The sequence below is a fragment of the Pleurodeles waltl genome, chromosome 5 (assembly GCF_031143425.1).
Source record: "Pleurodeles waltl isolate 20211129_DDA chromosome 5, aPleWal1.hap1.20221129, whole genome shotgun sequence".
NCBI classification, from domain to species: Eukaryota; Metazoa; Chordata; class Amphibia; order Caudata; family Salamandridae; genus Pleurodeles; species Pleurodeles waltl.
Genome location: NC_090444.1, coordinates 1,761,494,562 through 1,761,501,636, shown reverse-complemented (window position 1 = coordinate 1,761,501,636; position 7,075 = coordinate 1,761,494,562).

Below are 7,075 nucleotides of genomic sequence, written 5' to 3'. Positions count from 1 at the left end.
CGGGCAGGGGCACCACTCTACTCACCCACTACCTACCCCCTAGGGTGACGCATCCTCTGCCAACCCTCGGGCACATGCTCGACACCCATCGGTGCCGGGAAGGGGCACCATTCTACTCACCCACTACCTACCCCCGAGGGTGACTCACTCTCTGCCAAGCCTCGGGCACATACTCGACACCCAGCGACGCCGGGTAGGGGCACCATTCTACTCCCCCTCTACCTACCCCCGAGGGTGACTCACTCTCTGCCAAGCCTCGGGCACATGCTCGACACCCATCGGTGCCGGGAAGGGGCACCACTCTACTCCCCCTCTACCTACCCCCGAGGGTGACTCACTCTCTGCCAAGCCTCGGGCACATGCTCGACACCCGGCGACGCCGGGCAGGGGCACCACTCTACTCCCCCTCTACCTACCCCCGAGGGTGACTCACTCTCTGCCAAGCCTCGGGCACATGCTCGACACCCAGCGACGCCGGGTAGGGGCACCATTCTACTCACCCACTACCTACCCCCTAGGGTGACTCACTCTCTGCCAAGCCTCGGGCACATGCTCGACACCCAGCGACGCCGGGCAGGGGCACCACTCTACTCCCCCTCTACCTACCTCCGAGGGTGACGCATCCTCTGCCAAGCCCCGGGCACCCAGCAGTTCCTGGCAGCTCAGTTCCTCTGTGGCAGGGGTGCCACTTTACAGAGCTACCTCACTACCTACGCCAGGTGATCCCCCCTTGTCCCTGGCAGTGCCACTTTACAGGCTCGCTTCACTACGCCCCACACACCGACACCATGGCATTTCCCCTTTCACTTATTCCATTCTCTTTGGTTTCTTCTTAGAACTCTATTTTATTTCCACGTTTTCCCATCCGCCTTTGGGTTACATCGATTTATTTTCTTCCTCTTTTCCTTGGTTTTCGCATACTCTCTAATTTTTGGACCTTGTTATTCTTTTGTATTGCCAGTAAAATATCCCACTAGTTCAACTTGGCGCTGGAACAATTTTCAGAGTGGGGGAGATGCCATCACCGTTATTTCACTGAAGCCAGAGGGACTCTGAAAAATCCAAGCATCACCCAACGGAGTGCGGGAACTGATCCGCGCCCCTTAGCAAGGCAGCGGCGTGTGATGTGTAGCTGGGGTTGCATTTTACCACAATGTCACCAATATATTACGAAAGCACATTTTCGTTTGAAATGAGCACCACACCTGCAGAGGTATAGGGCCCGATTCAGAACGTTTTGTGTGTTTACCGTTTTTTTGGGTATTCACAAAATCCAAATTGAATTATACTGATAGTAATTTTAAGAATGGTGAGACTCCGCAGTTGGGGCAAAGAAATCCTGGCATAAAACGCAGCAGAGGCCTATCTTTCTGCGGAGTGCACAGTCTCTGCAGTCATACAATTACTATTAGTAAAACTAAAGTGCCAATTCGTGAATGCCAAGAAAATAGTAAACTTGCACTTCTGACCTTTATGAATCAGGCTCTTCCAGTTTTACAGATACAATTATCGTAGCGCGCAAACTATAATATGTGGAAATCAGGCTTCAGTGAATATTTACACATCTGCACTGCTCCAAGTAAAGTGTCTTGTTTTGATCCGATTAAAGCTTTGCGTCTATGATGCAGTTTCTCTGAACTCCAGAATTACAAAAAGGCCTTATTTGGCTTCCTACCTGCTGATATATTTTGAAATATGTGAACACTTCGTTTTATAGGTATTTAAATGTTATATGGGAGGGAAAAAATGACACCCTACAATCTTTCCTTTCACACGACCAGTAAGACTGTCACATAGCTGACTTGACAAAATAATGTCACTTGACAAAATTCTCTCAATTTAGAATCGGAGACAGAAAACAACTGTCTCATGTTAAAATAAGCAGCAATGTGTCCGAAGACACAGCCCGATATTGGACCTCTGTGTTTGGACGCACAGCAAACGTGACAACATACGTCACCTTCGAAAATCCTACATGGTTAGGAGGGTGGGGTGGGGGGGCACACCCACCTCCAGCGCATAAAGTACGGCCTACATACTGCTTCAGACCTCGACAGGGCTGGCCCAGCCTTCTATCCTTCAGCGGCAGACAATGGCGTGCCATAAAGATGGGGATATACATGGTTATTAAAGCGCCCGGAACCATTCATTTTGCGAGCTGCACACGTTTGATCGTGAAAAACCGGACGACATAAACATTAAGCTTTTATTTAGCCTTTTCTCGTTTCGATCTGTCACAACCAAGCTGCCTTGGCATTCCTCTTCTCGACACATGCAAGGCAAACTCAGCAGAAGAGTGTGAATAAAGCGGGAATCACATTTTGAGGTCCGAGAACGAATCAAGACAGACTCAACCTCCCATCTTTCCAAGGCCGATAGATTAACCACCATTATAAAGTATACGTTTAGTATTTAAACAGCTCATAAAAACGTCAGAAGTGCATCACGAAGCGCTATATACGTAAGCTATTATGACTATTCCCAGTGGAAGAGGCGTCAGGTCTCGGCAGCAGGTGCACCTCCCCCTGAGCTATCTCGCAGTCTGGGTGGGGTAGGCTCTGGAGCCGGGCAGGCCCACCCCAGTCTCACTTCCTCGTGTCTCAGCCCAGGGCTGCCAGACTCTCTCTGGAAGGTGTGCGCAGTGTTTACCTAACTTTAAATCAATATTGTGATTAATTTGGAGGAGTGAGAGGAGGCGGCGAGGGAAGAGATTCGCCTTCTCATGGACAGGCACACCCTGCGGCCTCCTCCCAGGTGCCCTGGTCCTCAGCCCGGACCTAGGACCCCTTCCCGGGGAGAATCCGATGACCCCCGAGTGCAGCGCCCCCTCACTGTGCACTGTGTGTTTTAAGCGTGTGGCTGTGTGCGTTTCTACCCTGTCAGATGTGTGTGGATAAACGAGTTGGTGTACGTCTCTACCTGTGTTCTCTTTTTCTGCGTCTGAATGTTTGTGTGTGTGGTGGGGGGGGGGGGGGGGTAAACGAGTTTCTCTATCTGAGTGTGTGTGTGTTTGTTTACACGTGTGACTCCTATGCTCTCTCTCCTGCCGGAATATGTGCTTGTTTGCTTGTGTACGTTCGTTTCTCTCCCTGAATCTGTTTGGGTGTGTGTTTGTCTATGTGTGTGAAGTTCCTTTTGCGCTCTTTTTTTCAATGTGTTTGTTTGCATTCGTGTCTGTGTGCGTTTCTCGCTCCCTGTATCTGAATGTTTCTCCCCGCGACTGATCACATGTGACTTTGTGTGTCTGCCTCGTATCTGAACGTTTCTTCGTGCGAGTGAGTTCGTCTGTCGGTCTGTGCTCGCCTTACTGCAAACCGTAGGTAAACGGAATAAAAAGGGCAGCAGAGCGTGGAAAGCGCCACAAAGATCCTATCCTGATTTCCCAGATCACACCAGGCCCTGGGTTTTTAGCCCAACTTCGAGATTTTTTATTCCGTTTTTCGTTGCAAAAGTAATGACATGTGGAAAATCTGAATATGAAGGGATATGAGAGTTATGTTAGATTTAATTCCTTCTTGCAGACGGAGCGGTAGATTGCACGGAGGAGCAGTGCTATTGCAAATGGAGGCATACACGACAGAGGGTCCTCGTAGCCCCTTTCAGGGTGTCACAGCTCATCCAGCTGAATGTACTGTGGGACTTGTAGTCCTGTGTAAGGGACTACTGGCGAGTAGCACCTTACGTGAAGCCCTGCAAACGAATTCTGGGACCTGTAGTCCTACGTGTACGCTCAGAGACACAAACCTGCAGTTCCCAGAGCACAAGAGAGAAGGCCTGATTTCGTGGACTTAAACCCACCCAAGAAATGTATATGTTCCGAAGTCCTTCGCACGTTTCACTCTCCCTGCCTGCCCGGGGGTGGGGCAGTCTCTTGGGTACCCTGTTGCTGGAGGCCCGCTGGGTGCCTGCCCCGCTCCTCTTCCTCATTCCAGCAGGCCGTGTGAGCGCGTCGGCCCCCGCCCCCCATGGAGGAAGAATGCTCTGATCCTGCCCGGGGGAGCCGTGAGAGCTACTGACAGCTCCGGGGGGAGAGACTGTCGCTGGGACCGGAGGCTGGAGGACTGAGCACCCTCAGCCACGGGACCGGAGACATTTCTAAAAGCATCTCGTACGCTTCTCTGTACTGAGCCATTATCATGGGAGGGGTGCAGGGGCGCCCCATTCTGGGAGGTTAGAGAGAGACCCGTGTGGCGGGTGTGACACCAGCATGCAGCCGCAGTGAAATGATGGCTACCTGTCACTGTCTGATCCTGGGCAAAGCGCTTTTTATCACCAGGATGAGGTGGCTCAGTGAACTAAGGGCTCCCAAGGTCACGGGTCTCAATCCTAGAGGGGTCCACGCAGGCTTTCATCCTCGCGAGTTCAAAAGCATGGGCCCCGTTCAGATGGGTAAAAATAAACATCTGTTATTAGGTGTTAAGATGTCTATGGATGAATGTGCACTTAAAAGTACAGGTTATATTATGCCAGTGCCCCAGCTTCTATAATTCAAAGTGTTTGAAAGCGGTACTTATATTTACGAAATTAAAAAAAATATATATATTCAGCCACTTCCTGTTCATACAATGGGGACTGGTCGTGGTCCGTTATAAAGAAATGAAGGTTGAAAAAGTCATCGGATTTGCAACCGCTCTCTGAGCCTTTCCTCGAAGCGAGTCTGGGTCGTAACACAGCCCCCTGCTGCGCGGTTGAGGTGGGGGGTGTCTCTAGCACCCCACCTTCACGGGAGACTAGTGCTGCTCATCACATTCTATGGGCGGCATCATTTTGCGCCCCGCCACTGTGCCTGTCCCACCCCGCGTCGGACAGAAGGACACGGGCACCCATCATGTGAGCTCAGCTTCCCACAAAGGCAGCCCGTGCGGCTTGTAAACACAGGCAGTGCAAGAGCCAGGACACACGGACACCCGCAGCTTTACTCTTTGTGAGTTACATCCTGGCCTTTGCAGTTTCTCTTTTCTCAATACAAGTAGAGCTCCAGGATTTAAGGTTTGGATTTCTGACATTTCGGACTGCATTCCCTCACATGTATTTTTGTCCTATTTGCGCAATTGGTATAATAATAACTTACCATGTGTGACCCGGCCCAAGGGGATCCTGGAGTTAAAATACGAAAAGCCTAATTAATCAACACAATAACCAGGTTTTCAGCGTCTTTCTAAAAACAAGCCTTGGCCTGCGAGACTAAAGCTAATGCAAGATGCTCTTGGTGGCCCCTGTTTTAGCTAATCTGATTGGGGGTTTCAGGAAAGGGTCTCCTGCAGACCCCGGTACTTTGGTAGGACAGTATTGAATGAACCTTTCGCTCAAATAGTTTGTCCCCGTGTTATTGAAAAAAACCTGTATGGGCGAACACCAAAGTCTGAAAGAATATCTCTGGGTGTGTGTGTGTTTTTCATGGCAACCAATGAAACTGATTCAGGTTAGCCCATACTGACATTCTGGATGGTATGTTCAAGATTAGGCAAGCAGCTCTGCACATATGTAGCCCGTCAGATAATGAGGGAGCCCAACGAAGAGACCATTAGCACAGTCAGGCCTCGAGGTCATTAAGGCATGGGCCATGCTTCTCCTGGTCTCCTTCAGAAGCAGGCCCAGTGCGTCCCCGGGGCCTATAGATGGGCAAAGCACATGCCTTCCACCAAAATAATCTGAGGGCGAAAGGACATCTCGCTATCAAATATCGCCCCGAGATTTTTTGCCATGGAAGATAGCCTGGGAAGGGTGACCCAGCAGCTGCTCTTGTGGCCACCAGTTCTTAGATCAATCAAATTAAACTGGGGCATACACCAGGATTTCGATCTTCTCAGAGTTACACTTCAATCTGATTTTATTCATCCAATCAACTACCGGAATTAGGCAGTTTCGAAACCCTGTTGTGTGATGTGCGCATGTTTTCCTGGTCAGGATAAGTTGTGTCATCAGACCTGAATGGCTCCAACCACGTCAAAGCTGCTGGAATTTATTAGGAAAAGAAACCTGGATAAGGTAAAACATGCAGAGTGTGGTGTGTTAAAGACCAATCCCACATGTTATGCCTCACGTTCATGCTGATCATTTAGAATAGGAGATACATTCCTGCCCCTGCAGGAATGGTATTCACCACATGTGATAAATACCCCAACCCTGTTCCGACCAACTTGTAGTGAGTGAGGGCTTGCACCTCACAGCCCTGGAAAGAAAGCCTGAAGCCTGATGTGACATTTGCTCACCAGCTTATTCAGCCAAAGCAGTTTACATTTCTGTCACTTGTCCAGGCTGCTGCTTGCATTCTTAGTGGCAGTTTTAGTCTAGTGACGACTTAAAACAATCCTTTATTTCGTTAATTAAAACCTAAAGGATGCAGTAACACAGGACACAAGACATATAAATACAGGTCGCAGCAAAGCAATTCAAATATTAAAAGGCCTGAAGCAGATAAATCATTCATAAGTGTCAATGTAGGACCTCCCATTTTTTGTGGTGGCTCTTCATTAAAATAGTAAGATCTTACAATTAGCCCTTGGGTACAACGTGTATATCTAAACCTTGCGGTGTAAAATACCTTTTCTGAAAAAGATGGAGCCCAGATTAAAAATAGACTTATTTTAAAATGATTGTATGAATAGCACATTTGTTATCAGCTGACAACTTGGTGGCCACATATAAGAATTTGACTAGAGCATACGACGGTTGCACGTTTTTCCCATTTAAGGCATACCTAGGGCCGCCTTCACCTTGTAGTAGGTACCTCCCAAAAAGGCCGGGATTAGCCGTTTGATTCTTTCCCATAATAAATGGAAACATATACATACAGTGTGTACTTAGTGCTTAATTTGTAAATAAAAAAGTGCCGGTGCCCAAAGCCCTCCTCTTAAACATGTGGCTGCTGCAATTAAATGTGCGAGCATGGAATACTGAGGCAGTGTAATCCTGAAGCCATCTCTGGCCTCTTCATTAGATTTACAGCCACTCCCTGCCCCTTCAGCTCACTCTATCATCTTTCTGCTTTCTTGTGACGCTTTTTCGTTTTTCTCTTCCTCCTTCTTTCCCATATGTGTCTTTTTCTCGCAGTAAATGCTTGAGGCAGAAAAAT